The sequence below is a fragment of the Rattus norvegicus genome, chromosome 18, assembly GCF_021556685.1.
Source record: "Rattus norvegicus strain SHRSP/BbbUtx chromosome 18, alternate assembly SHRSP_T2T, whole genome shotgun sequence".
Lineage (NCBI taxonomy): Eukaryota > Metazoa > Chordata > Mammalia > Rodentia > Muridae > Rattus > Rattus norvegicus.
The window spans coordinates 46,542,699-46,567,831 of record NC_141551.1 but is presented as its reverse complement, the minus strand read 5'-3'; the positions used below and the strand labels follow the sequence as shown (position 1 = coordinate 46,567,831).

At 37.2% G+C, this 25,133-nt stretch overlaps 1 protein-coding gene and 1 pseudogene across 13 annotated transcripts in view; both read right to left on the bottom strand.

Moving 5' to 3' along the window:
- The window catches only part of Prr16 (proline rich 16), a 192,162-nt gene that overhangs the window by 65,493 nt on the left and 101,536 nt on the right, over window positions 1-25,133 (bottom strand).
- Window positions 21,277-21,451, bottom strand: LOC120098420 (U4 spliceosomal RNA; annotated as a pseudogene).

Sequence of the window (25,133 nt, the reverse complement as noted above, 5' to 3'; positions counted from 1 at the left end):
GAAGCTACAAAAGAAATGTATATATCAAACACCAACCATGAAACAACAATCAACTGCAGGAAGCTACAAAGAAATGTATATATCAAACACCAACCATGAAACAACAATCAACCTCAGGAAGCTACAAAAGAAATGTATATATCAAACACCAACCATGAAACAACAATCAACCGCAGGAAGCTACAAAGAAATGTATATATCAAACACCAATCATGAAACAACAATCAACCGTAGGAAGCTACAAAAGAAATGTATATATCAAACACCAACCATGAAACAACAATCAACCGCAGGAAGCTACAAAGAAATGTATATATCAAACACCAATCATGAAACAACAATCAACCGTAGGAAGCTACAAAAGAAATGTATATATCAAACACCAACCATGAAACAACAATCAACCGCAGGAAGCTACAAAGAAATGTCATTTAAAAATTAATTTGACAAAGCCAATCATATACGTGAGTAAATAATTGAACTAAGCCCCATACTGAAAACTTACATTGCTTTTTTCCTAATTAGAAATCTACATGCACTTATATTAATGCCTTTAAGGAATTTCAGTCATGAATTTTAGTAATATGTCTAAAAATTATTGTTAAAAAAAAAGAAGTATTCCTGACCAAAGAACAAACTAACACTCAAGGTTTAAGAAAAAGAACAAAGAAGAAGGTGGAAAACGCTCAATTTTAAATGAATTTCAGCTTAAGTGTGACCGCAAGGCATGCTACCATCTGATCTTAAAGCATATTTCTTATGTAAAAGGCCTGTACCGCTTACTTTACATTCTATGATCATCCAGCACATCAGCGATCAAATAAGAGAACTGGTTAGTGCTTTAAAATGCAAGCACTTTCTTGATAAATTTCCTTCACTTTTAGAGGAAGAGACACTTGCATCACACTCCAGATGTTACACCTGTGCCCATAATTGCATTGAATACACCCAGTGCACTGCAGCTCTATGCGTTAGGTGAGATCTTCATGAAGCTCAAGCAGTGCCCAATGAGCCAAAGTTGCATAAAGCAGTACAGTTACAGGAAACCCTTAATCACGTGAACACACCAGGAACATGCACAGGATCAAACTGATCACATCCATTGTGAGCTACTGTGAAGGAAAATGTGACTTAGTAATCAGTGATGGATTTGTGGAAGTAATGCCACATACATACTTCACTCAGTACGATTAAAATTACAGCCATTAAAAACCAAAACATTTGAAACGCAAATAATAATATATATTTTGAAAATAGTTTGATAGTATATTTAACTGTAATGTATTACCTGAGGATATTATGTTGACATATTAAGTGCACCACATTTGGATTTTTCTATAAAATATTTCAAAACAGTATTGAGGGTCAGTGTCTCATCCTGTTATAGAATTTATTCAATAATCAGTATCAACTACCTAGCAATGAAGAAAACTTTCCTATTCCAAAGTACATTCAATGTTAAGGAGCCAGTGTTCCACCCGTCTTTGAGACACAGTGTTCCAGAGTGCTAAAACAGACTTGTGGAGGGAGTCACACACGAGCGAGCTTTGAACTGCACAGGAACTCCACCTGAGTTAAATGTCCCTGTTTACGTCAGGTAGGCAGAGCAAAGCAGGAGCTGCAGAGGAAACGTTCATCTCACGGAGGTCTGAGAATCTGAAAGGCTGAACACAGTGCAGAAGTAACTCTGCCACTGTGGGAACAGAAAGCAAACTGTGGAAGCTTTTCACACAATTTAAACCTCTTTTTTCTTCAGGGAATAGAAATGGAACTGGAGAAAATTTTCCCAGGCAATTAAAAAAATAAAAAATAAATTTACAACCCAGTTATTTAATTGCAAAAATATATACACACTGTGTTCAGACATAACTAATTCTCAAAATCAAAACAAAATAAAGCTCCACCTCGAAACAACAACAACAACAAAAACAAAACAAAACAAAAAACAAAAAAAGTAGTCAAAAGGAGAAGAAACAACTTGACATTAATTACATAATTCCTACATTCATGTTTGTGACATAAGGAGGGTTGTATGTGAGTGTGTTTGTGTGTCTGTGTGTGAGAGTGTATGTGAGTGTGTGAGTGTATGTGCACATATACATGTGCAGACATAGTGTATGAATCTCTGAATGTCTGTGTATGCATCTGTGTGTATGTGTATGTGTGTCTGTGTATCTGTGTGTGTGTGTTGGGGGTGTGTTCTTATTTATATGAAAACTTCTCATTGCCTCATCTTTATCTCCCTTCTAATAAGATCCTACAATAATTTGGCAAACATCCTTCATATTTGAAAAGAGAAGCTGGGTGAATCAATAGACAAAAGAATATAGCCATCGTGGAAATCAGTCTGGTGGTTCCTCAGAAAATTGGACATAGTACTTACTACCTGAAGACCCAGCTATGTCACTCCTGGGCATATACACAAAAGATGCTCCAACATATAACAAGGACACATGCTCCACTATGTTTATAGCCAGAAACTGGAAAAAAATAGCCAGACGTCCTTCAACAGAGGAATGGATACAGAAAATGTGGTACATTTATTAATACAATGGATTACTACTCTGCTATTGAAAACAATTTTGACTTCATGAAATTCTTAGGCAAATGGATGGAACTAGAAAATATCATTCTGAGTGAGGTAACCCAGTCACAAAAGAACACACATGGTCTGCACTAACTGATAAGTGGATATTAGCCCAAAAGCTCAGAATATCCAAGATACAATTTACAGACCACATGAAGCTCATAAAGAAGGAAGTCAAAAGTGTGGATGCTTCAGTCCTTCCAGAAGGGGGAACAAAATACTCAAAGGAGGAAATATGGAGACAAAGTGTGGAGCAGAGACTGAAGGAAAGACCTTACAGAGACTGCCACACATGGGGATCCATCCCACATGCAGTCACCAAACCTAGAAAGTATTGGGGATGCCAAGCAGTGCATGCTGACAGGAGACTGGTATAGCTGTCTTCTAAGAAGCTCTGCTAGAGCCTGACAAATACAGAGGCGAATGCTCACAGCCAACCATTGGACTGAGCTCCCAAACGGAGGAGTTAGAGAAAGAACTGAAGGCGCTGAAGGGGTTTGCAACCCCATTGGAAGAACAACAATATCAACCAACCAGACGACACCCTCCCCCGCTCCCCGAACTCCCAAAGACTAAACCACTATCCAAAGAGTACATAGGGATGGACTTATGGCTCCAGCCGAATATGTAGCAGAGGATGGCCTTGTGGGACATCAATGAGAGGAGAAGCACTTGGTCCTGTGAAGGCTGGATTCCCCAGTGTAGGGAAATGTCAGGGAGGGGAGGTGGGAGGGACTGACTGGGTGGGTGGGGGAGCATACTTATGGAGGCAGGGGGTGGGAAGATGGCTGAAATGTAAATAAAGAAAATATCCAATGAAAAAGAGAAATATAACAGGGACTAAAGGCCTACATTACACTCCAGAAAGTACAATGAGTAGGCTACTCACAACTTTCTTGTGAAATATAAAACAGAGCATGCACCCTGGCGAGAAGGAATGGAGCCAGGACAGACTCTCTGGAAGTTACTAGACCTTGAAATCATCAAAACCTTCATGTCAAAGCAACCCAAATTGTAACTGAAAAGCTGTCATTAAACAGCACAGCAGAAATACTTAAATTAATTAACTTGATTTATACTAATTTTTCCCGAATATTAGAACACTAAGTCGTAACTATAAAAAATGCTGATTATGAAATTAGGGCTCTTCACAATTAGCAGTCACTTTGAAAGCAGAACTGCATCAGGCTTTGTTTTGGTTTGTTTTTTTTTTTTTTTTGCATAAGTGGGATATTTTTCCCTAACGATCTTCACCTCCATCTTTTATGTTGAATATTAATTTATCACACATTCCAAACCCAGTGTTGTTTTCAGTCGTAAGAGGCATCTGGTCTAAGTGCAAAGGCAGAACCAGGACCTTGTCAAAAACCCTGTTTTGCATAAGGACAATACATTTCCTCTAACATAGGTTTATTGGAAGAAGCTAACTATGAGGAAAACAGGGAATGTTAAGCAGTTTTCCCCTCTTGGGTTACAGGAACATCTGCCTTTGTCTCATCAACGTCTGTCAAACATGAAACACTGGACATGTTTTCATACAACAAAAGAAACACAGGCCTTCGGGAAGAGTAAGAACAGTCCAGTTTCAAACACATCTTATTGAATCTAAAGTTCATTTAGCTGAATATATACATAGGCACACAGATAATAACATCCAGGCAAACAAATTAAATGGCAAGATCATTGCAACCAAAACCCTACTATGATTTAAAGTACAAACCAGCAAACACAAACTTCCTTAACATGCCTAGAGAGTTGGTAAATGTTGGTATGAAACGTCTTTCTTCATTAATGAGACTATCAAAAGGTGAACACTAAAAAGAATCAACAGTTTGTAATTACTTTGTTTTTGGTATATGGGGAGGGAATTGTGGGGCTCGTGTGTGTGTGTGTGTGTGTGTGTGTGTGTGTGTGTGTTTGTGTGTGTGTGTGTGTGTGTGTGAAAGAGAGAGAAAGAGAGAGAGAAAGAGAGAGAAAGAGAGAGAGAGAGAGAGAGAGAGAGCATACACATGTGTAGGTCTGTGCACTTGTGTAAGAATGAATGAGAAGAGGCCATGGATGGGAGGAGGGGGTAAGGGGTACACATGGAAGGCATAAGGGAGACATAAGGGAAGACTTGATTAATTTTATTTCATTAAATCTTTTTTTAAAAAAATACTTCTACAGCCCTAAGGGAAAATAAATTCAGATAGGTATTACAGATGCTAAAAGCCCGAGGAAGCTCAGAGCACCCACTCTTTGCCAATAGCAATCCCCTGGGCTGCACCCCTGTTACTATATATAATACATGCCTTTAAATCTTACACAGAATTAGTGAAATCTTCATTTCTCTAATGCACCTTAAATTCCCCTGTGATTTATTCTAAGACAGAACACATTAGCACTCCTGGGGCTGGTGAATTTAGGAACTTAATAGTTTAATGCTAGAGTTCTTGACTCCCAGGGTTTGTTCCCAAGCTTGGATGAGGTACAATTGAGCACACTAAACTGTATTTTTTGTTTGTTTGTTTATTTTATGATTTGTATGAGTATCAGATATATGCTTATGGTCTATGTACACATTGAGTGCCGGGAGTCCAGAGGAGCACACACAAGGTGAAACACCATAACTCCTCAACTTATTCCCTTGAGGCAAGCTCTGTCACTGAAAATGAAGATAGGCTGGTGGCCAGTAAACCCCAATTATCTTCATACTTTTGTCCCCCTATTGCATTTGTAGTATATCAGGTGCTTATTGTCACCCAAAGCTTATACCTGAAAGTTGGGAATTTGAACTTCATGCTTCATAGCCAAGGTATCTTCAGTCTTAAAATGATGGCTTTACCCTACATTGTCTGTTCATTTTAGCCTGGATTGTCTTTCTTTTTATTTGCAGTATAGTCTTATACATCTTATTGTTCATTGCAGAGGTCCACAGCTGTTTGATGGGGAGGTCAGTTCCTAAGATACTTTGAGGCAGTGGTTCTCAACCTGTGGGTTGAGACCTCTTTGACAAACTTCCATCTCCAGAAATATTTGCATTACAATTTATAACAGTAGCAACATTACAGTTATGAAGTAGCGAAGTATCTTTATGGTCCGGGGTCACCACAATATGAGGAACGCTCTTAAAGAGTCAGAGCATGGGGAAGGCTGAGAATCACTGCTCTAAGATCTGATAGCTGCTGGATCATGGGACCACAGGACATTCAGTGAGTTGTGCAACAGTTGTTTCAGCCCTGACCATTTTAGTCTGAATCAGACTCTCAGTGGAGTATCTAGACCTGGAAGTTTCCATTAGCTCAGAGTGGTATACATATCCTGCCTTCATGTTAGTAGCATTCATTGCCGTGTTCCAGTTCAGACCCTTCATTTCTGTTGATCAGGAACTCAAAGAAGTGGGAGATGGATATACTTAGTCTGGCAGAGGATGTCAACATTCGGACATGAATGGAGAGGAGCTCTAGAACCCTATCTACACTGACACTGATGAATTATTGGCAACTACTAGGTTCTGAAAAAAGTGTGAATTACTTCACTTGTCTACAAACTGAAGAATCCACCAGAATATCCTCAAAGCTGTGGTCATGCAGATTGCCTTGGTTAAATTCAAAACACAAAGAGGTCACTCTCAGAAAGGGTCTTGAGGGGAGAAGAGAAGTGAATTTGATCCAAATGAGTAGGACATGAAAGATGATAGGAAAAAAGCAATCGCAATACACGATAGGCATGCCTACAATTTTCAAAGAACACACAGTTGATAAAAACAAAAGGTATTACCTGAAAAGTTGCAATTTGAAAGTTAAAACTAGAATAGAAGGAAATAATAAGAAAATAGACACAAAGAATATTTAAGAAAAGGTTAAGTGAAAATTTAAATGAGGAAATTAAGCTAAGGCATGAAGATGTCATAATAAATCTTTCACAGTATAACAAAACATTTCCACATGTCCTACCAGACAATGAAAGGTTTTGTGAGAGCCCACATGATTAGATAAGACATGGGAACAAACTGTTTCAACTTAAACTTTGAAACATGGTCCTCCTAAGAATAGGCCACAAACAGTTGGTCAGCAATGAAAACAGAACAGTAAGTGTTGAAAAGTCATATTTCTAATTACTTTCTAAACTACTGCAAAAATGTGTATTTCTACCAGTGGCTCCACGTCGTTGTTCTTTTTAGTTCTGTTGTAAGTACTTTGTTATTTATTTATGTGTATGTGTGTGGGGGCACGTTTAAGTGTGTATGGGCATTTACCTGGGATACCCACAGAGGCCAAAGAACGTATTGGATCCATTGGAGATGGGTCATCAGGCATTGTGAGCCACCCACAGTAGGTGCCATTGAAATGTTTTCTTGCATATTTATATTATTTTTGATGCTATTTACTACCCCCTTTTCCTTGTTCCATCTTCCATTTTCCCTCACTTCCCAATTCCTTAGCTTTTCCCAAATAGTTAGACCGTTTTCAATTTTCATGCCCATAAAAGTATTGAAATTCTGCACATGAAAAAAAGAGAAAGGAAGGGGGGAGAGGGAGGGAGGGAGGGAGGAAGAGAGGGTGAGAGAGAGAGAGAATGAATGAATGAATAAGTTTTTCTTGATTCTGGCCATATTCTTAAATCACAATTTAATTTTTTTTAAAAAAAATGCTTTTTAAAGATTCACCTAGCCTTAGAAAGGTGTTGTGTTAAATGATTCATCTATGAGAGTAGAACAATAAGAAATTACCCAGTCCCATAGCACATCATCATTCTCCCATCAATTCAAATAACAGCATTTATTTACACATCCATTGATTAGAGTAGTTTTCCTCTAAACCTACTTGGAATTTTGTTCTCCAAACCCACAAGTAATTAATATAGAACACTAATACTTTCCCCTAGGAAATGCATCCTTGAAATGTGATGCTGTGGAAGGGAAGTTGTATATTGACTTTAACCAAGATAACTTAGCAAAATTTATGGAAGGATAAGATGAGATGACACCTTCGTTATCATGTATGACAAAATTATGACAGCATAAAATGGTGGAGTTTGTCATTTCCAACGATTTGATGATGGAGGCGACAGAAAGCCACATAAACATTCAAGCTGTTGGGTTGCAAAAGAAATAAAGGGTATGACAGCAATGCTAGCCTTTTCTTCTCATCTGTAGCAAGTAAACACATAAATGGTTCCAGCCAAGCTGTCATATTAGCAGGTTTTAGAACAGAACCAAAACATTTTATTGTACATAACTTCAATGCAAAATAAGGAATTGTTAATTCTTTATACATTTATTTAAACTGTTAATCTCTATGAGCTTACTGTCTTAAAATTACTCTTAACATGATACTATACAACAGTTTCCATAATCATGAAAATTGCATCCAACAGAACTAGTTGTTTTGACAATGCATGCTACTATGGAAAAAAAGTAAAGTAATTACACATGTAATTCATAAAAGGAAACAATTGACACCCCACAGAACAACTTTTTGGATTTAATGAATCAACTGAATAAAAAAAATTCCAGTTCATGTTTGACTTTATAATATACAGCGCATTTGCTATGCAAAACATTCAAATAAACCCATCATAAGTTAATTTGGATACATGCATTTATAAAATAGAATAGTATCTATAGTCTTTTGTGCTATCATTAGCACTTGTTCGTGACATATGCATGTTCATATAAATCCATATGCCTGCAGGTGGTTTGTATGCAATTGTGTGCTTGATGTAATTGTGTAGGCTTGTGTTAGGGGTTGACATCAGATGTCTTCCTTAGTTCTTCTCTGTTTTTGTTTCTGTCTGCTTTGTTCGTTTGCTTTGTTTTTGCTTGTTCATATTTATCTTTTTAGGAAGGCTAACTAAACTTGAAGCTTGTCAACAAGTTAGACTGTCTGGGATTTATGCACCAGGGTCCTGTCTCTGTTTTCCCAGCTCTGGAATTGCAAACGTGAGCATGTATGTCTGGATTCTCATGTGATTGCTAGGAAGCCAAATTCAAACCTTTGTTGTTTTATGACAAGCACTTTACTGAGCATTTTTCCAGCCCCTATAGAGTCTTTAAAGCAGTGGCTGTGGCAGGAAATCATAAAGAATTATATGTATGCATGTAGGGGTGTATGTATGTATGTATGTATGTATGTATGTGTGTATGCATGTTTATATAAATAATTTTCCCAGAAAATTCTTGTAATTCAAGGAGGTAATGTAAAATGTATGAAACAGTATTGTAATTTATATTCTCAGAAGAGTCTGGAATACTATTGCATTAAATCTAAACAATACAGCATGTAACAAAGAACAAGGATTTTCTTCAGTGTTCATGAGTATATGTCAAAACTGAGACAGAAAATCATTGACCCATATAGTTTCAACAATATTAATATTACTGTTACTAAAACCAGCAAATTTTAGTGAAATCCTTTATGAGCCAGGCATTGGCATTTCACCTTGACATTTTGCTTTCTGTTCTTGCTTCTTGAAAAAGTATTTATTTTTTATTATTTGTATGAGTGATTTGACTGCGTGTGTGTCTGTGCACCATGTGTGTTCCCAGAGAACAAAGAAGAGCATGAGATCTTCTGGGATAACAAATGACTGTGAGTATTGGGAATCAAACCAAGACCCTCTGAGAGAACAGCCAGGGCTCTGAAACATGGAGCCTCTCTACTCTACCTTTAATCATAGAACCTGGAACTTGAGAAAGTCTGACATGCAGAAATGTCCTCATAAAGATCAAACATTATTCAAAAGGAACTCCCTCAGAATGTGAAATAAATAGAAAATCAGACATAAACTTTTGAATAGAGAAATATGAACTATGACATGGATAATATTATCATAAATATAAAAATATTCTTTATTCTAAATTATTTTTTCTTTATTGTGGACTTTGCTCAACTGGTCAAAGCACCAGTGTGTTAAATCACAGCTTTAGATGAAGCTTGTGAGAAAAGACATCGAAAACTGCATCAGGTTGACTATCCCAGTTTCCAGAAACAATAAAAAAAAATCATGATAACTGAATATTAAATAGAAAACACTTTAAAGTGTTTGAGTGACATCAGGAAACGTAGGAAATTGGGAGTTGATAGGAAACATTCAGAAATTAGGTGCAATTCTTGCTAACTTGAGGACACATTTTTTTTAAGCCAGAAAATATATTTCAGAGACTACCTCCATATTAGACATTAATAAGCCTTGAAATTGGGTCAATGATCATAGTTTTTATTATTTATTGAAATATACTTACTCACTTCAACCTTATAAACCCATAAAGTGGGTTTTAGTATTATATTTATTTCATGCTAGTAAAACTGAATCAGAGAGATTAAGTAGTTTAAAGTTAGGGAGGAAATTGAAGATAAATACTCTAAGCTGGGAAGTTTACTGAGTCTCTTCGCCCTTTAAAAGAAGCTTACTAGAACTGAGTTTTAATATGAATGGTTTAAATTTTATTTTAGATAGAGGAAGATGAAAACACTAGTTGTATTAAAATTTTACTTCTGCACAGTTGTGGTGTGTGTGTGTATGTGTGTGGTGTGTGTGTGTGTGGTGTGTGTGTGTATGTGTGGGGTGTGTGTGTGGTGTGTGTGTGTGTGGGGTGTGTGTGTGTATGTGTGGGTGTGTATGTGTGTGTGGTGTGTGTGTATGTGTGGGTATATGTGTGTGTGTCTGTGTGTGTGGTGTGTGTGTGCATGTGTATGTGTGTGTGTGGTGCGCACACACGTGTGTGTGTGCGTGTGTGTGTATGTGTGTGTGTGTATGTGTGTGTGGTGTGTGTGTGTATGTGTGTGAGGGGGTGTGGTGTATGTGTGTGTCTGTGTGTCTGTGTGTGTGGTGTGTGTGTGTGTGGTGTGTGTGTATGTGTGGGTGTGTATGTGTGTGTGGTGTGTGTGTATGTGTGTGTGTGGTGTGTGTGTGCATGTGTATGTGTGTGTGTGTGGTGCGCGCGCGCGTGTGTGTGTGCGCGCGTGTGTGTGTGTGTGTGTGTGTGTGTGTGTGTATTCTGTATGTTTGTAGATAAAGTGTCATAGAACATTTTCCAGGCTAGCCCTGATTTTTTGAGCCTCCTACATTAGCTTCCTGAGTATTAGGATTAAAAATATAGGCCATGATGACAGATAGTGTCCTATTTTAAGTAAAGAAATGAAAGGGGACAAATAAGGGTGACTAAACAACAGATAAGGAGTCCAGTGCCAGAATTTTAAGTGTGAATTACTGAAATTCACAGTTAAAAGAAGTAATCAAGATATATAGTTTTCAAATATCATTTTACAAAACTATTTACTATTAGAGCTGACACAAAGATAATCCTATAGCATTTCTCTTAGTAGATTATCTATTCTTAAGACAGAAGTACCTACTCAAGTATTTCTTACAACAGATATGCATATTACTTTTAGGATGAAAATAATTCTAATGAGTCTATTGAAAATATTTTGTATATTATTTCCCTACTGAGTAAGCCATGTGACAACAAGAATCCTAAATAATACAGTGCTTTCATGTATCTGAAACACAGTTTTCTTGAAATGTCACTTCAAATGTTTATTGATATAGATGAAGCTCTTAGTCCATTATGCATTATAGAAAGCAAACAAATTACTAACGTTCAGTATGGACAAAGGAAGAGCATGGAAAGAGGGGAGAACTTTAAAAAATACTAACCAAGCTAGGATATGCTCCTTCCCATGTCACCCCAACTGTGCTTTGTGCAGGCAAATGCTCTAGCTTCTCTCACTAGCGAGCAGTGTGCCCGTTTCCATTAGGACATGCATACACTATGGGAGACCAACATAGCTGTTCGTACATTTGCAAAATCTGTTAATCTCTAACAAAACTTTTCCACAATTGAGCTTTTCCTTTCATATGGAGGAGGAACAAGTACATTGCTGTGCTTTTGAGAAATGATATTTTTCTACTCTTAACTCCATTCTTTCAAAAAAAAAGAATTTCACTTCCTTTTCAATTGGAATAGGATCACATCACTTTTCAATATCCTTGCTCCAGCTCCTTCTAGCTACTATTCTGAGAAAAAGTTCTTCTGAGAGTCAGAAAAACCTTCTCCATCTGTCCAGTAAAAATGTGTCTCTACTGTATGGAATGGAATCATGCTGTGTCTAAGGTCTTGGCTGTTCCTTTGCACACAGAAGGAAGGGATGAAAAGAAGAAATGGATACCACACAGAAGGGCCTTCTTAATAAGCTTTTCCCACTTGCAATCCTTTTCTCTGAGAAAAGTTTATATAAGCCTGTGAATTAATTGGTTTTCTGTTGTTCTGGTCAAAGGCCATGACCATAACAACTTATAAAACAAAGAAATTTGTGGGGCTTACAGTTTCAAAAGATTACACAGTCTGGTGACCATTACAGCATGACAGCAGGCAGGCAGGCAGGCATGGTACTGAAGCAATTGTCAAGAGCTTACTTCCTGAAACACAACCCAGAGGCAGAGAGATCCATCTAACAGTGAAGAGTACTGGCTTTTAAAACATCAAAGCTCACCCACAGTGATACAGCTCTTCCAATAAGGAAGAGCTTAAAACCTTGTCCAAACAATTCCATGAACTGAGGACCAAGTATTCAAATCTATGCACCCATGGAAGCCATTCTCATTGAAACTACCAAAGTATGCATATATATATATATATATATATATATATTATAAATTATGTATATGCATATACATAATTGTATCAATAAAAATGAAAGCAAGCATGCATACTAATGCAACAGATATACTTATTTATTTTACATAAGAATTAAAGCTTGGATAATATTTAATTTTTTTTTTTATTAACTTGAGTATTTCTTATATACATTTCGAGTGTTATTCCCTTTCCCGGTTTCCGGGCAAACATCCCCCTCCCCCCTCCCCTTCCTTATGGGTGTTCCCCTCCCAACCCTCCCCCCATTGCCGCCCTCCCCCCATAGACTAGTTCACTGTGGGTTCAGTCTTAGCAGGACCCAGGGCTTCCCCTTCCACTGGTGCTCTTACTAGGATATTCATTGCTACCTATGGGGTCAGAGTCCAGGGTCAGTCCATGTATAGTCTTTAGGTAATATTTAATTTTTTAAATGTCTAGTTAGGGTTTCTACTGCTGTCAGGAACCACCATGACCAAAATGCTAGTTGGGGAAGAGAGGGTTTATTTAGCTTACACTTCTACAGCACTGTTCATTGTCAAGTTAGGAACATAAACAAGGCTGGGACCTAGAGGCAGGAACTGATGCAGAGGCCATGAATGAGTGTTGCTTACTGACTTGCTCCTCATGACTTGTTTAGCTTTCTTAACATGGCTTTCTTACAGAACCCAAAACTATCAGCCCAAGGATGACACCACCCAAAGTGTACTGGGTGGTCCCCTGTCAATCATTAATTAAGAAGATGCCTTAAGCCAGACCTTACGAAGACATTTTCTCAATTAATGTTTTTTTTCCTTTCCAATACCTCTAATTTGTGAGTCAAGTTGGCACAAGACTAGCCAACACACATAGCCAATACACAAGATTTCTCAATATTTTGATTTTATAATAACAAATGCTGGCAACTCTTCTGGACTGACAGTTTACAAGCCATAATAAAGAACTTACTACCATTATTCTGCAACTCCTAATGACTTACAATTATATCCATAGATAACGCATTTCTCAATCTTTATCTAAGAAACTCCTATTTGCAGCAAATGGTAATTAGCACAGAGAACAAGAACTGTCAAGTCGTAGAGACTATAAGACTGCAGAATGCTTAACTCTAAATGCAATGTGTATGTCTCATCCCTTCCTACCAAGGCTCAGGGATCATTGTAGAAGGGGGCCAGATAGCATGTAGGAGCCACAGGTGGTGGGTGACTATAAGGAAATGGTGTCTTTGGGACACAGCTGAGAAGCTGCACCTATGAACTCACGTGTTCTTTCATCTGCATACACAAAACTTATGCAAGCCAAAGCCTGTTCAAATTCAGCGTGGAGATGCGAGTTGGGCACAGCGTCCACCCCTACTGTTGTGCTATGGGCAATCATTAGCTGAGAAACAGTGTCCTTTAAGGATACAGACCCTGTTAAATCAATCATGCTCCAGTGGAAGACCACACCTCCAAAAATACTTGGGCAGCACAAATTTAATTTAATGAGAAAAAATTAAAAAAAAAACAACATAAAGTTGGGTGAGTAGGGAGGGAGGGAGGGACATCGTTATAGGGAGACATGGTGATCAGGTAAGTATGATACTCTCAAATAACTGAGAGAGAGAGAGAGAGAGAGAGAGAGAGAGAGAGAGAGAGAGAGAGAGAGAGGTTAGGACCAATTAAGATATTGCTGCAAATGTTTTCCTAAACCCTAGCCAAATTCATTTAATCATTTATGAAATTCAAGTCAGGAACTCAAAGAGTAATTTCAAAATCAAATACTCTAAAATGATGCAGTCCAAGGTTTTACTAATTCATTATGTGTTGAGAAATTACAGGAGGCAGATGTCACAAGACCTTATTGAACTATGCAATTGGTAAATACTCAGAGCTGAGATTTTTCAGGTAGAGCCTATGTTGCCTGGAATGTTGTCAGTCCATTATAAAAGGGAGCGATCGACTCTGTACATATTTAAAAACTTTGCTTAAACATTAGTTTGCATATTATCTAGTTACCAAAGAACAATGAATGAAGTATAATAAATTCAAGTAGCATTCATAAAATGGCTTTAAAATTCAAGAATAAAGAGAAGAAAAATAACAATTAAGTTCAGTCTGTTACTCACGCGTGATGTGCTTTTATTTGATAGACCAGTTTATTGCCCTGTACTTAGCTAGAGTTGTATAATAATGACCTCGAAATTCTTTTTCTAGCCCTAAGTTTTATAAATTTTAATGTCTTCTTGTAAAATGTGCTGAGTCAGACTCTAAACCAGAAAGTGGGAAAAGGAAGAAATTGAACTTTGTATTTAGCTCAGGTGTCATTCCTCAAGAATAAACAATAAATTTGTCCTCTAGGTCCTGGGTGCCACAGTAGCTTTCAGCCATGAAGATGGGTCCCAAGACCTCTAAGGAATTCCATGGCACCACAGATACTAACACAATTCATGATTTAATGTTACCTTTGCTGAGTTTTTATCACTCACTGTAGCTAAGGCGTTCATAGCCGAGGATGCAAAGAGAAGGGGCATATGGGTGTCTCTCCTTTTGCATTATTCCATGAATGTAAGTTTCATGCTTTCTGTATGCTTTTAGCACTTGGAGTATGTAATGTCTTTTTTTCATGAAATTAAAAACTTCCATCTGCTCACTTAATTAAAGCATTTTATATCTTTTCTTTGGCATTTCCAAACTGCCAGCATGACTACTCTTGTACTTTCCAGCCATTATTAAGCAAAATAAAGGTTACTCGTACACAATGTTGCAATACTGTTGTAGTTAGGGTTACTATATAGTATGATAAAACACCATGACCATAGCAACACTTACATAAGAAAATCATTTAATTGGGGCTTGCTCACAGCCTCAGAGGTTTAGTCCATTAGCAGCCTGGCAGGAACCATGACAGTACACAAGCAGACTTGGTACTAGAGAGGTAGCTGAGAGTTTGACATTCAGATAGGGAGGCAGCAGGAAGAGAGACACTTGCCTGAGTTGAGCGGCTGAAACCTCAAAGCCTATCATACTTCCTCCAATAAGGCACCACCACCTACTCTAGCAAGGCCGCATGTCCTAATAGTTCTTTTTTCCTGGTAACCAAGCATTCAAATGTATGAGTATCTGGAGGCCATTTTTATTTTAACTACCACTAATATCATAAAGGCAGGACTGAGAGCATATATAATGTGGATACCAGACAAAGATGATTCCTATATAGTGTGGGGACAAATGGGAAGAAACAAAATTTTGTCGCATTATTCAGAACAGCATATACTTTTTAAGTCCAATTGGTTTTTCGTAGTTAGAATTTTCTTTTCAGGTTAAGGTATGAAATGTCTCCCACAAAGACTCAGGTGATAAGGTTTTGTTGCCAGCCTTTGGGTCTTGGGAAAGCAATGGGATCCTGAAGGTTCTGGCCTAATAACTGACCTAACCTCTTGAAGGATTGTTATAATGTCATTATAGAAAAGGTATTAAAAATTATCTAAATTCTTTTTGTTTCCTATCTCTTTACAAAATGTCTCTTTCTTAGTAATATCACTAGAGAGATGGGAATCTTTGTTGATCTTTGAAGTTTGCTAATAATACACAGTGCTTGATCCATAACAAGTATTTAATAAATATTAAACAAATTAATAATGTCAGGGCATCTTTGAAATCCCTAAATATCTATGGAACACTAGGGGCATCCTGGGTCACTTGCCTAGATGATGACAGCTGTTTGGCAAGCGTCCTGAGAGCCTTCATAGTATTACACAGCTAGTGGACAGCCCACAGCTTGGGTGGTTAGCACTCAGGAGGTGGTATTTTCTATTTGAGTAACAACTTAGGAAGCTGTCCTTGCATCAGAGAACTAAGCTTAGACTTGCAATCTAGTTCATCAAAATGTCATGAAGTTTTGCAGTACAAGTATTCAGCAGTATAAGAAAGAAAGGATAATGTCTCCCCTAGTGCTAGCCCCTGATGTGCTTAATAAAATACCTCCAGGAGGTTAATGTGACTCATCACTTCTTACTTTGTGGCCAGGCCTTGGTCATTTTTAGAACTCTTAGGTGGAATGAGAGTGGCAGATTGTATTTTTCAAGCATGGTGACATATCACACACACACACACACACACACACACACACACACACACACACACACACACAAACACTCAGTCATTCATATGCCAGGCACCTTCCTTTCAGTGTTCTATTAAAATACAGCATAAGAAATCTTATAAAACATCAGATTTGCAGATCTTTTCTCCTGAAACATGGATAGAACTTGTAACACTCTCTACCAACAAAATGCAGATGAAGTGTTGCTGAATGGCATCTAATGTTAGAATGTAAAAGGCCACATAACTTCATGGCTCAGTGTCTAAATGCTGTAAGCATTTACGACCAAGTTGTAAGCAATTACAAGCAACATGGAGATGCCCCAGATAGATATTCCAATCCAGATCCACATTAGTCTTGGCAATCTTGTGAAGGAATCAGAACACAGAGTTCTAAACCCTCAACAATTGAGTTTTCTGGAGATCCTGATAATAATAGAAGCAAGAGATTGTTATTGCTATATTTAAAGCAACAGATTATGAGATGACTTGTTAGGTATCAGTAGAGCACCAACATGGATCTGGAAGACTGCCTGGATTTTGGAATATCAGTTTGCAACTCTAGTGTAAGGAAGTCTGATATATCTTACACATTATGTATAAATTTATTGACAGAAAATATCAACTTGCATTTCACACTCCTACAATTAACATTAACATCATTGAGGATACAAAAAATAATTTTCAAAAGAATATACAAAATTTCAAATTCCTACTGATGAAATCTTCCAAGTCATCTCTGAAACACAATGCAATATTTTTCTGGGTTTTTCCATTATATCTTTCTGTAGGTTTTAAATGCACCAGTACTATTACTGCTATTATTTTGTTCCAGTTAAAAATTATTTTTTATGTTAAATAAAAATAAATTATTTTGGTTTAAAAATGAACAAGTATATAAAACCCAAGCTCAGCTCCATTCAAACAAATTGAATTAGGAATCATTTCTCTGAAATATAGCTTTGCTTCCTCACCCTATAATTCTATTCTAATTTCTCTTTAAGCCTGTGCTTATAGCTACCTTCTGTGTTTCTTTTATTTAAGCTCAAAGCATAGAACTTAGGGCCATGGATGTTTACATGCTATGAAAGCACTCTACCACCCAGGTTCTATGACTGTCTCTAACATCCATAGTCCATTTACAAATACATCCACACACATTCCATAAACCTTCTTGAAACATGTTATTCCAAATTGCTAAGTAGTATAGACCCAAGGCCAGTATTACTCAACTTCTTTTCCTGCTTAGAATTTATATTTAAATCTATGTTTCATTCTCCCATCTCTAAATGGAAAAATTGCACCTTGTTACTAAGGTTGTCATGGGAATGAAGGAAATAATTCAGCTGAAGTGTATCTATAATATATATATTGAGATAAGTCTACCATTGTGATAAGGAGTAAGGATGAACTCTGAGAAAGTCCCTTATTCTACTTTACCACTGTGTCCAATTATACATGATTATACACAGAAAAAGTGAGAACATTTAACTTGTAAGTTATTTATTTGAAGGGCAAAAGGAGATATTCAAATTCAAGAGACGAGTGTGAATTACGATTAAACAAGGAAAAGGTGATGTTCCCAGCACCTGTGAAGAATATATTCTGACAAAATATTTAGGAAATCGAAAAGGCACGTTATAATGACTTAGCTAGAAAAATAATTCTATGAACCAGAACTACATCTGCGAGAAGCTCACAGAACAAACTCTTCCCTGAAAAAAAAGTGCAGCTTTCAGCTCATTTCAAGGTGCTGAGAGAATAAAAAGCAAAGCCACTTTTGTCAGTCTCTGATGATGCTGCTAACACCCAGGAGAGGAAGAGATTTGCATTAAGGGAGGAGATAATGGAAGCCTTGGTAATGCGCAGGTGAGGAGATTACACACAATGAGAGGTTTGTAAACATAATGCTTACTTTGTGAAAAGTGCATCTCCATCTGAATGGTTCTAATCAGTGTCATTACAGGGCTGTCTTGAAAAGATATGGAAGAGTGAGAAAAAAAATTAAAAAACAAAAATACAAACCTAACTCTTGCAAACACATGCACTGTGGCTAAAGAATGTCCAAATGGTCTGAGCTCCTAGTATGATAGTCCTCCAGGAAATAACAGGTATAGTCTGCCATACACACCAACGATAGGTAATATTTTTATCGAGTTAAAGAGTGAAGCGTTATAACTATTTTCTTTTTTTACTTTTTGTTTGGTTTGTGATAGTGGAAACCGAGGCCAGAGAATCCCGAGCGAGTATTAAACCATTGAGTCACATTCCTGGTCAGAGTTGACATTTTTGATCATGTATAAATGGATAAGTTAATGTACAATCTCTACAACTAAAACTTCTGTGAAGAAACAACACTAACACTTTATATAAAATAGATACTTAGAGGAAATGGACCGACTCAAAGTTTAGGGCCAGCACTCCATTGGTGTCCCCGTCCTGTGTATCACACTGACAGACACATGCCAACAGTGAGGATGTTACTGTAATTAAAGCTCACTCAGTATAATTCTGTATAATAGTAAATTATTTACACTGAGTCACAGTACCAGAAAATTCTTAATGTATTCTGCTTAGTGAGGACAACACTTTTAAAATAACATGATTTCCTGTGGTGCATAATAAGAGAGGGGGGAAATGAGGCTTTAGATCTGGGGTTTATAGTCGACTTTTTCCTCTTAATATTTTGCTAGTTTTCAAAGTGGTTCTTTTTTTTTGGCAGCATGTTTAACTTCATATTGAGTAGTTTTTAATTTAATTCCCTCCTTTTGGTTTCTTCATTCCTTCTCTCGTCTCCTTTTTCCCTTTATTTGTAAGTTGCCATGCTAATTGAAAGTCTGATCCAAAGAGTCCAAAATGATTGGGTTTATATAACATTTCAATCATGTTCTAACAGTGTGAACTTCATCCCAGTCTGTGAGACTCACATAATTATACCATCTCCAACTCTGATTTCCAGGGAAATCAAGTGGCTTTGCAGAAATAAAGGTCTTCCTATTACACCTGACTGGTACGCATCATTCAAAGATAATAGGCTTTGGCATCCTCCGCTTCCCATCTGACCCACTGTAAATAGGTGGAGGGCGCATCAAACATCCCATAACCAAAGCACACATTTGTGTATCTTTTCATGCCTCATTGGCTGGTGTGAAAAGATGGTTAAAGGTGCTCTGGGGAGCAGCATTCATAAAATGGTGTTTCCCCAAATATCAGAAAGGTATCTACCTCTAAAAAGATGAGTCCATAAAATATATTAGAAACAGAAAGTATAAAATTTGATGTGAAGTTCCACAGCCTCTCTTCCAAATGCCTATTCTTTTTTATTCTTCTCTTCATATTTCACCTGACTGCAGTGTCCTCTCTCTCCTCCTCCCGACCGATCACTCTGGCATTCCCCAGATCTCTTCCCTGGCCTCCACTTTACCTTCAGAAATAGCAAGGCTCCTGGGGCTATCAAGCAAACATGTTAGAAGAAGTTACAATGAGACTAGGCACCTACCTTCATATTATTATATGAACATATATATATATTGGATATATATGTCATATATTATATGAATATATATATATATATATATATATATATGTTGGACAAGACAACCCAGTCGGAGAAAAAAGTTCCCAAAAATATTCTAATTGTATAAAAGTTCACTAACTAGGAAATTATATATTTGGAGTCTGGTGGATTTTGACATATATTTTTATTTATAAGTCATTTTTATATGTTTATAAAAATCTAAAAAATAAATAATCAGAGCCCAGAAAGCCATGGAATGGGATGCTGCCTTGAATTAAATATTGCTATTATTTCTTTGCTATTTTATTTTCTAAAAACTGAACTAACTTGCTTGCAACAAAATAGCCTATGAGGACGAAGGCTTACCAAGCTCACCTTCTAGAACCCCACCCTCAACCCATCTCTCTTTGTTGTTGTTGTTCTTGTAGTTTTCTGGTTTTGTTTGTTTTGTTCTGTTCAGATTGGATTGGATTTTAGTCTCTCAGACATTACAGTCCTTGCTAACTGAGATTTCATGTTAGCCACTCCTCACATGAACATGGCGAGACTGCAATCAAGGACACTTAGATGAAAATACAAAACTCTTCCTGCTTCAATTTCTTTGTTAAAATTTCAAAGAACATCCTTGGAATACAGTTTTCTTTTATCTGTATACATGGCTATATATAATTTCAGATGAATCACATTTATGTGAGTTCACAAGATTACATAATCATTTGTTCCCACTTAACTGTTTCCTGGCATTCTCTCATGGTTTCTTTCTTTCTCTCTTTCCTTCCTTCCTTTCTTTTTTTCTTTCTTTCTTTCCTTCTTTCTTTCTTTCTTCCTTCCTTCCTTTCTTTCTTTTTTCCTTCTTTCTTTCTTTTTTCAACATTAAAAGATTAAATTGGCTAATTAGATTTCTCCAGGGGGAAGTAAAACATTATAAACACACATATATTTATGTATATGTGTTCATACATGCACAATAGATTTGGCATGGTTCTACAGAATCTGACAACCTAAAAAAACAAAAAAACAAATAAACAAACGAAAAGAACCAAGAGAATTAAGAATATTGGATTCCAATAAAAGACAAGACAGAGTCAAACTCAAGAATTGCTGTTATTCTGATTTGACTCGATAGGCAGGAAAACAAAGGTCCTGTGGGACAGTTAGGCAGGCATTCACAATTATTCACCTGAGGTCAAACATTCTATTAAGAATTTTAACATTAAGAATGAAGGCTCTTGGAAATTAGGATGGGTAATATGCTTTACTTGGTCTACCAGCTCAAATGTTAAATACCACACAAAATATTTTCATAAACACACACAAATAGTATTTGTATATAGACTCACCATAGCCCTGTCAAACTGCCCCATTAAATATGACGTCACAGTGTTACATTCAGGTGTTAAAGCATGAATGCAAAGGAATCATAGCCTCCCCCTTACCTGCATTACGACAAGTGGAAAACATTACCTTTGTGCACAACACGTAGAATATGTGTGATTTCCAAAAGTAAATTAACATATTCTGACTTATGTGCAGATTACCATGGAACAAGAGATGCTGAATTTTGTTTTTCTTCTTAAGTTTTCAATTAGCAATAATCATGCCTCAGATAAACCTCATTGGCTATGATATTGCCGCTGAGCAAAGCTTTGTTTTTCTTCTTAAAAGCACATAAAATAAAGTTTATTTAAAAAAAATAACAATGGGATTACATTAACCTAAAATATTTCTGCACAGCCAAGGGAACAGTGCAAAGGCAGACTATGTGTAGAGCTATGGCAGGAGATGACTGCATCTATCCCCTGTGTCCTGGTTAATGTGACTCTCACTTGGGAGCCCTCCATGTACTAGATGTTGACACCTGTGGAATAGGAGACATAGTTGTAGTGTACGCATCAGCCAAGGGGCTGATAGCCAGAATATAAAGGAGGTTACAGAACTTGAAAGCATGCTGGGCAGCAGTGGCACATGCCTTTAACTCCAGCACTTAAGAGACAGAGGCAGGTTGATTTCTGTGACTTTGAGGTCTGTCTTGTGTACACAGTAAGTTCCAGGACAGCCAGGGCTACACTATAAAGGCTTGTCTTGAAAGAAAGAAAGAAAGAAAGAAAGAAAGAAAGAAAGAAAGAAAGAAAGAAAGAAAGAGAGAGAGAGAGAGAGAGAAAGAGCGAGAGAAAGAAAGAAAGAAAGAAAGAAAGAAAGAGAGAAAGAGAGAGAGAGAAAGAAAGAGAGAAAGAGGGGAGGGAGGAAAAGGGGGAGGGAGGGAGGGTAAGGAAGGAAGGAAGTTAGTTGAAAGCAAATAAACTAATTTAAATATAGACAACAGATCTAAATAAACATCTCACAAAGGCGATAACAACCAATGGATTAAAAACTGCAATATCACTAATCACTGAGGAAATGAAGATCAAAGTCTGAGTGAGATCAAAGAAGGGTCTATTAAAAATCTAAAGTCAGCAATTAAAGTGAAGGATGTGTTGAAAACTGTAGTCTAATATTCTGTTGGGGATCGTAAACTACCAAAGCCACTATAGAGAATGGTATGGCGTCTTCTCCAAAATTAAAATTAGAACTACCCCACCATTTAGCAATCCCACTAGTGCTTATGAACCTAAGGAAATGACATCATTATGTTAAAGAGATATTTTTCAGTTCCATGTTCATTTCAACATTTATCACAAGAGCCAAGAAATGGAAACAATGCGTGTGTTCATTGACTGAGGGATGTATGAAGTTAGGTGGTATAAATACACAGGCACCCCTGTTAGTGATCTCAGTGGTACGGACAGAATAAAACCATATAATTTATGGAAATATAGCTAGAACAGCACATCATTTTATTTAATTACACAAACCTGGAACAGAAAGATGAGGCTTGTCTGATCTCACTCATCCGTTGAATCTGAAAGGAATTTGTTTGTTTCTTTTCTGGTTTTGTTTTTTTGTTTTTTGTTTTGTTTTTTAAGAAATGAGATGGTAAATGGGTTGGGCAAGGACCTGACAGAGATGAAGCAGGGGTGACAAATGAGCTCTATAGGATATTGGAAAGAAGAAGAAACTCTGAATTATTACTGTCAGACATTTAGGACAGGAAGGAGTGGACGACCACGGCAGGTGATGTTAAGATTCTGCTCTGTGTATTACAGGTTGTTATTAATGTTCTTAAGGGACGGACTGGGCTTTGTATGTTTAGGTGGGCAATTATATCTTATCAATTGGATCTAAGGTTATTGTGTTGTGTGTTCTTTCATGTGTAGATTTAAGTGTAATGGAGTGTGGGGTGGCTGGTCTGGGCCGCTGTAGAGTTGGGATGTGTTTCCACCAAGATATACAGCAGATATCTTGGGGCACTGTGGTGCTGAACATAATGAGGTAAAAGACCACCCTACTTTTTTTATTTTTTGTAATTTTACAACAACAGATGGCAAAACAATGTGATGGGCAAGAATCCACTAGTAATCCTAAGAGTTGAGAGAAAGTCTTTATTTTCTAAGTAAGAGGAGGCCAGCACCATGTTAACTCATATGTTATCTCAAGGGCTGGGAATTTAACAAAGAAACAGGGAAGTAGCCTGACCTGGCAGCTATAGGTCCCCTGCTGTGTGATAAGTAATGGCAGATCAGAGAGTTAGAGATTAAAAGTTGCTTTTTAAAGAAAGTTGTTTAGAAAGTCTTTCAGGATACTCATATTCCTTTTAATGTGGGCTCCACCACAGGAATTTTGGATTGAATTCTTAGCTAGACAAGCTACTTCTTGATGACAGGTATTATTAAGTTTGATTGAGTTTGTTTTTAGAAAGAAGAGAGTAAAGAGATTACGTGAATCAGGTGGGCATTTTCAACCACGGTTCAGAACTTAGATACGGAAAAATTAGTCACTAACTCCAAGTAGAGAGTTGTGATGAATGCCTGTAACACCAGGCAGAGTGAATGAAGACATATATTATAAAAGTTATTAAGGTTAGATAAAAATTTGTGGCTCTGGATAGAGAGCTTAACAGATGGATATATTTGGGCTAAAGTCCTAGTTTGATAAGTTGTTTATTGGTATTAGAATTGATAGGAGTTTAGTTCGTTTTATGAATTACCCCGCTAAAGGCCATATGGCTCATTGGTGCCGGCTAGCAAGGGTTTGTGGTTATTTTTTATATCTACCACAACAGGAAGCTCAGATTCTCTTAACATGGGCTCCACAGGAATTTTGGGTTGATTTCCTGATATTACAGAGTTCAAAAGCCTATTAGACTCATTGTTTAGCTTACTTCCTTTTTAAAATTGTTTAATCTTCATAATGGGTGTGACTTTGAATTTGGTTATATTATTACTCTGGGAAAGAGTGCAAGATACAATTTTTTCTGATTACAGACTACGAAACACAGTATTTTTGGAGAAAGATTTTGTCTTTGTATTTTTAAAAAGTGTCATTAGGCAGGCTCTGGAAACTTCGCAGAGTCATACTGATCAGATTTGATAGAGGTAGACCGCCTGAAAAAATTGATTCAGGAGAATCAAACAAAAAGATATCTAGATTCTAAACTTTTGTCAGCTGGGTCCAGTCAGGACACATCTGGCTACAGCATTTGCTTCATTCTTCCTACCCGCTACCCCCAAGGATATCTCAGTGCCCATGTACAGCTTGAAGAAGTAATGGACGAGTTGTTACCCCAATTCCCTGGACTTTTGGGGGGCTGAAAGCAGTTATTCTAAAGTTGTTTTTATGAGGAATTTAAAATGGGTTGTAATTTAACAGGGAGGAATTAGCTAGATTGAGTTGTGCAGTCATAATCTCATTTGGTAACTAAGCTAAAATCAAACCTTTGCTTTGGTATAGAATTTAGTTGTCAAAAAAGTTTAAAAGTACAAGGTTTAGAGCCAGTCCTTCTATTGATGTCATTACAAACTTCTGAGTTGATTACACATGTGAATTAAGGGCCAAATAGCAAATTCATGGCTCTGACTTTGTGAGAGTACTTTCAAGATAACAGTCCAGATTGTCTTTTATAGATAGTTTTCAAAAACGTCAGAAATTCACAAAATTTGAGATTTGAAGCTATTTATCTTTTGCTGAGACGTATCTGCTCCTAACAGTTCCCCTTTGGTGGATTTAATGAAGAATGTGAACATCCCTACCTCCAGGTGAGGCAATACGTTGTGGCTAGGCAGCCACTGGACAAAACTGCCTGTTTCATCTGTAGACTAATACTGTCCAGAAAAGGACAAATTATGCAGAATAGTTGACTGATAAGCTCTGCCAAGATGGGGTGATCAGCCCTTCAAAAATCTGCATTTCAAGAGTCTGTCAGTTGATTTGGGACCAGAAGGCTGAAGACTT